Here is a 6,323-nt window from a genome sequence, read left to right as displayed (position 1 = left end):
TGATATATGCCATGCCATCTTTCCAGGGGTGTATGCCATGTATTTTTGTGATCAATGTGGTGACTAGCACAAGCATGCAAACTAGGCTTCGTGATATTGCTGATTTTAGCCCCTGTTCTGCTGTTATTTTGATGCCATGTAAACTTGATGCTACAGAGAGATCCATGCATATTTAGAGATACTTCAGTAAGGGTGTTTTGAACATATGGTTATTGTATATACATTCATGCCCTTGTTTGCAATTTTGGAGTAGTCTAGCATGTCATTTGAGTGCTCTACTTTCGCTTCAAGATGTTTCCTGGCAGATTGTTTACATGTTATTCAATATGGCCGAGTTTGCTATAGTTGATCCTTGCATGCTATGGACTTGTTCTTGCCTTGGTTTGTTTCACAAACATGTCTTCTTGATGATGCTATGATTATCTTGTCATGCAATGACTTGTGGTGAGTGAATCGAGCTTGTTTAGTAGTGTACTTGCTGTTGCTGTTTTCCTGACAGATTCTGTTATATTTTGTTGCTATGTTAACATGTTGCTACTAGTCATTCTATGCATAATATGGAGATGTTCTATAAACATGTCTTGATCTACATGTTATGCCCTATCCATTCATGCCCCTGGTAGCATTTATAGCTTGCTGTAGATTGTTCATATCTTGCTCCAAATTTGCTTGATAATGTTGCTATCAGCCTGTTAACATTAAGTTCAATGTTTCCATGATTGTTTTGTAGTGATCCATGCACCCTATGACCTTGCTCTTGCCATGCTTAATTTCACAAACATGCCTACTTACTGTTGGTTGCCTTGCCATGCCATGTATTGCTCTGTGGTGAGTGGTACAAGCTCACCAACATGCCTACTTATTGTTGTTTCTGCCATGTTTGAATCTGTAATATAACTTGCCATGTTTACATGGGTGCTATCATATTTTCTGATCCTTTTTGGCTCATGGTCAGTAGGGGACTTTTGATCTATGCAATTAGTAAATTCATGCCATGCCTTTTTTTTGCCATGATAAGTTCCTGTAACATGTTGTTTCACAGCTCTAAACATTGCAACCTGATGTTATTTCTGCAAAGTCGGAAACTGTTATTATTTGCAATCTTACCATGTCTGTTTGAGCATGTTCTAGTGATTTCTGGAGATAGATCAGTGTTCATGTTTTGTTATGCTTTACCAGTACTTCATGCTCATGCCTTTGGTTATTATGTTGAGATGGTGTAGCATATTGTTTTGATGCTTGTAAGATGCCTAGTTCCTGTTATGGACAGATTGTTGTTATGACTTGTATAGTGTGTGTGTGTGTTGCACCGTTGCTCCGTTTTGAGCGTGCTCTATATGAAACTTGCTTGATTTTGCATGTAGTTTCATATTACCATGTTGCATCCTTGTTTTGGTGTGTTTGCTTGATGTTTGGGTGCATTTTGCACCAATGCCATGTTTAACTTGTTTTGCTCATATCTTCTAGGCCGTAGCTCCGAATCTAATGAACTTTATATGTAATTTGACTAGAATCTCATGTAGATCGTCGTGGTGCATATTAACTTGCTGTTAAACAACTTGAATATAATGTTTATTCATATCTGGACCAATTTCGAAATATGCATATGAGGACTTACCGGAATTGTTATATGTTGTTGCCGGCCTCATTTAAACTTGCTTTGATGTGTTGTTCTTGTTTGCATCATCTCTTGCCATGAGTAGCTTCATGTAGCCTTGTCATGCATCATGCTTGTTGTGCATCATGTCTTGTCCATGTGTGGTGTGTTTACCATGTTGTGTGCTTCTTCTTGTTAGTTCCTATTTCGTTGCGATCGTGAGGATTCGTTCGTCTACGGTTGGTTCGGCTTCATCCGTTCGTCTTCTTCATGGACTCGTTCTTCTTCCTTGCGGGATTTCAGGCAAGATGACCGCTACCCTGGATCTCACTACTATCATTGCTATGCTAGTTGTTTCGTTCTATCGCTATGCTGCGCCACCTATCACTTGTTCTTCAAGCCTCCCAAATTGCCATGAACCTCTAACTTTTGACACCCTTCCTAGCAAACCGTTGTTTGGCTATGTTACCGCTTTGCTCAGCCTCTCTTATAGCGTTGCTAGTTGCAGGTGAAGTTGAAGATTGCTCCATGGTGGACAGGGTTATGTTGGGATATCACAATATCTCTTATATTATTAATGCATCTATATACTTGGTAAAGGGTGGAAGGCTCGGCCTTATGCCTGGTGTTTTGTTCCACTCTTGCCACCCTAGTTTCCGTCATACCGGTGTTATGTTCCCGGATTTTGCGTTCCTAACGCGGTCGGGTGATTTATGGGACCCCCCTGACAGTTCGCTTTGAATAAAACTTGTCCAGCAAGGCCCAACCTTGGTTTTACCATTTGCCTCACCACCACCTATACCCTTCCCTTGGGTCGGCCAACCCGAGGGTCATCTCTATTTTAGCCCCCCCGGGCCAATGCTTGTCTAAGTGTTGGTCCAAACCGAGCGATGTCCGGCGCCCCCTGGGCAACCAGGGTCTATGCCAACCCGACGTCTGGCTCATCCGGTGTGCCTTGAGAACGAGATATGTGCAGCTCCTATCGGGATTGTCGGTGCATCGGGCGGCTTTGCTGGTCTTGTTTTACCGTTGTCGAAATGTCTTGTAAACCGGGATTCCGAGACTGATCGGGTCTTCCTGGGAGAAGGTCTATTCCTTCGTTGATCGCGAGAGCTTGTCATGGGCTAAGTTGGGACACCCCTGCAGGGTATAAACTTTCAAGAGCCGTGCCGCGGTTATGTGGCAGATGGGAATTTGTTAATGTCCGGTTGTAGATAACTTGACACCAGATCCGAATTAAAACGCATCAACCGCGTGTGTAGCCGTGATGGTCTCTTCTCGGTGGAGTCCGGGAAGTGAACACGGTCTTTGGGTTATGTTTGACGTAAGTAGGAGTTCCAGATCACCTCTTGATCATTGCTAGCTTCACGACCGTTCCGCTTGTTCTCTTCTCGCTCTTATTTGCGTTGGTTAGCCACCATACTTGCTTAGTCGCTGCTGCAACCTCACCACTTTACCCCTTCCTTTCCCATTAAGCTTTGCTAGTCTTGATACCCATGGTAATGGGATTGCTGAGTCCTCGTGGCTCACAGATTACTACAACAACAGTTGCAGGTACAGGTTACACGATGATCATGACGCGAGAGCGATGTTTGCTTGTTTGGAGTTCTTCTTCTGCTTCTTCTTCGATCAGGGGATAGGTTCCAGGTCGGCAGCCTGGGCTAGCAGGGTGGATGTCGTTTGAGCTTCTGTTTGTGTTTCATCCGTAGTCGGATGTTGATCTCATGTATGTTGTATTGATGTATTCGTGTGGCATTGTATGCCTCTTGTATGTATCCCCATCTATTATGTAATGTTGATGTAATGATATCCACCTTGCAAAAGCCTCTTCAAGATGCGCTTCTATCCTTGGTGGGACCTTCGAGTTCCTTTAGGATAGGGTCGCATCTTGGGCGTGACAAGTTGGTATCAGAGCCTCGACCGACCCTAGGAGCCCCCTTGATTGATCGTGTAGTTTGGCCGTTGTTGAGTCTAGAAGAAAACTATTTCTGGAGTCTAGTTATATCGGAGAGTAGGAATTCTTTTTACTCCTCTGCCCCTTCGTCGCTCTGGTAAGGAATCTTGACATAGGTGTTTTGAACTACTCCTCTTCCCCTTCAAATTTTTCTTTAGGATCACGTGGTTAGTTTCGTGAGTTGTCCATCCTCTTTCATCCGGTGCATTTCTTGTCAAGTTGACTCAAGTCTCTTCATCTTTGTGTTCAATCCTCAGTTGTTTTTTTCTCACCCGCCCTCCCTTCTTCTTCTCGGAACCGGAGTCCGCAATCGAGTATCCATCCTACTCGTGCGAAGTCTTTGCTTTCTTTCCTCAATGTTTTCAACCGGTGTTTCCTCTTGAAGTTATTCGTCGGTTTCCCCTTCCATGTTGCCTTTGTTTTCCCGCCCTCCCACCCTTTTTCTTCCCGGAGTCTGACTCTCTCTCGACCATCAATTCCATTCGTGTGGAGCCTCTTCAGTCTTTCGTCAATCATTTCAACCGGTGAAATTCTCGTCTCGTTCGTCATTCTTCATCTCTTTTTCTTTTCCGGTGGATTCAATTCAAGTTTTTCGGGTTGTTCATATTCTTTTTACTCGGCTCAAGTGTTTTCCCCTTGCTTGTTCGCCTCTCGCCAGTTAATCATTCCGGAGTTCAAGATATCTCAGGAGATTTGTCTGTGTTTGAATTAATTCGAGGTTCTCACCTCATTCAAATATTTCAATTATTTCGGTGCATCATCTATCTGTTCTACATCCCTTTCCAACGGTGTTTTTCTTTTCAGTGGGCCCTAACCCACAGGTCTTTTCTCAGGATCTTACCTGACTCTTCTAATTCCCCCGGAGCTTTCTCAAATTCTTTTCAAGTGTGACGTAAGAATGAATTTCATCAGTCACATGCCTTTTCCAAGATCGATTTCAAATCATTTCATTGTTGGCTCAACCTCTTCGATTTTGATTCTCCCGGAGTACCTCAGTAATTTTGGTGGTATTTCTCATCGTCATTTGAAGATTGAAGAAGAGTTTTTTCCCTCTAAATCTTGTCCGTTCCCCGGAGATTCGCGGTGCTAGCTCGATGTCATCCTATCAAATTGTTTCAAGTCATGCAAATTCTTTTCATCCATCCGGAGCATTTCAGGAGTTGCTTTCCGTCTCGATCATCCGGAGGTCATCTTTTCGAAAGATTTCTTCATTCTAAGTTTTCAGCTTCGGTCGTCTCTATATTCTTCCGGTGCTTCGTTCAAGTGTTCTTTAATCAGCTCATGATCTCTTTGTTCTTTTGCATCTAAATCCCCTCAAGCATATTTGTTTTTCTAATTCTTCCCGGCGATTCATTCTCTTTCATCAGTCATTTCCGAATTCTAACGGTGGTTCGTTCAAGATTCTTTTCCTTGATTATCATATTAATCCATTCGTTTCTTTTCTATCCTACCGGTGGTTCATGAAGACCTTCTCAAGTTTGCGATATGTCACTTCTCAATCCTTTTTCAAGAAGAATAAGTAGTATGTTAATTCCATTGCTTGTCATCAATTTAATTTGATGAAGGATAAGCATACAATAAATCTTATTCTTATTTCATCCAAGTGAGTAATCCCTTCCTTCAGAGTTTGTTCTTGATGAATAAATTCTAGTTCCAAGTGTTTTCATCTTTTCTTTTTCGGAGTTCAATTTTTCCACGGCCATTTCGTCGGAACCTCCATCTAAATCATCGCAACGCTCATCTATTCTTTCATCCTTCATTTCTATCTCATCATCTTTTGTTAGCGGAGTTCTTCATGGTGGGTCTTCATGATTTAATTCATTCTTCAAGAGTTCATCAAGTATCATTCCATCCTCTCAAGTTCTTGTTCTAATCCTTCCTTTTTCAGCTGGAGTTCTGCCTAAATCCTTTCAGTCTTATCCGTTTCTTTTCTCATTCTAACCACTCCGGTTAGAACGAGTGATTTCAGAATCTATCTTGTTCGTTGAGCTTTCGATTCGTCATCCTTGTCGTTCCTCTTTTCTTCTCGAGTGCTCTTGATTCTTTGCTTCTTCTCTTGAGTTCTTGTTTCACCTCATCCCTTTTCTCTTCCGTCTCGGTCCTAAGATCTCAGGACGAGATCTCTTGTTAGTGGAGGAGTGTTGTAATGCCCCGGATTCGATGCGCCAGGTGTCCGCCAGTTATTCGTCGTCTTTGCCATGCCATTTTGCTTGCGTGTTGCATTTTGCCATGTCATCATGTGCATTTCATTTTGCATACGTGTTCGTTTCATGCATCCGAGCATTTTCCCCGTTATCCGTTTTGCAATCCGGCACTCCTATGTTCCCCGGTGTCCCCTTTTGTCTCTCGTTGTGAGTGGGTGTTAAACTTTCTCGGAATGGCCCGAGGTTTGCCAAGCGGCCTTGGTATAGCACCGGTAGACCGCCTGTCAAGTTTCGTGTCATTTGGAGGTCGTTTGATATTCCAACGGTTAACCGGGTAACCGCAAAAGGCCTCTTTTGTTTGCAGCCCAACACCCCTTCCAAAGTGGCCCAAAACCCATCTATCTCCCCTCCATGCTCTCAGTCGTTCGATCACGATCGCGTGGCCGAAAACCGCTCCTCATTTGGACTCTCCTAGCTCCCTCTACCTATATAAACACCCCTCCCCCGAAATTCGCGGATCAATTCCTTCCAAACCCTAGCCCCTTCTTCCTCCACGCCGGACACGTCCGCCCAGCGCCGGACGCATCCGCCGCCGTCGCTCCAGCCAACGGGGGAGCGCCACATGGCC

The sequence above is a fragment of the Triticum dicoccoides genome, chromosome 1B, assembly GCF_002162155.2.
Source record: "Triticum dicoccoides isolate Atlit2015 ecotype Zavitan chromosome 1B, WEW_v2.0, whole genome shotgun sequence".
In the NCBI taxonomy this organism is placed as follows: domain Eukaryota; kingdom Viridiplantae; phylum Streptophyta; class Magnoliopsida; order Poales; family Poaceae; genus Triticum; species Triticum dicoccoides.
Note: the sequence above shows the minus strand (reverse complement) of the source record.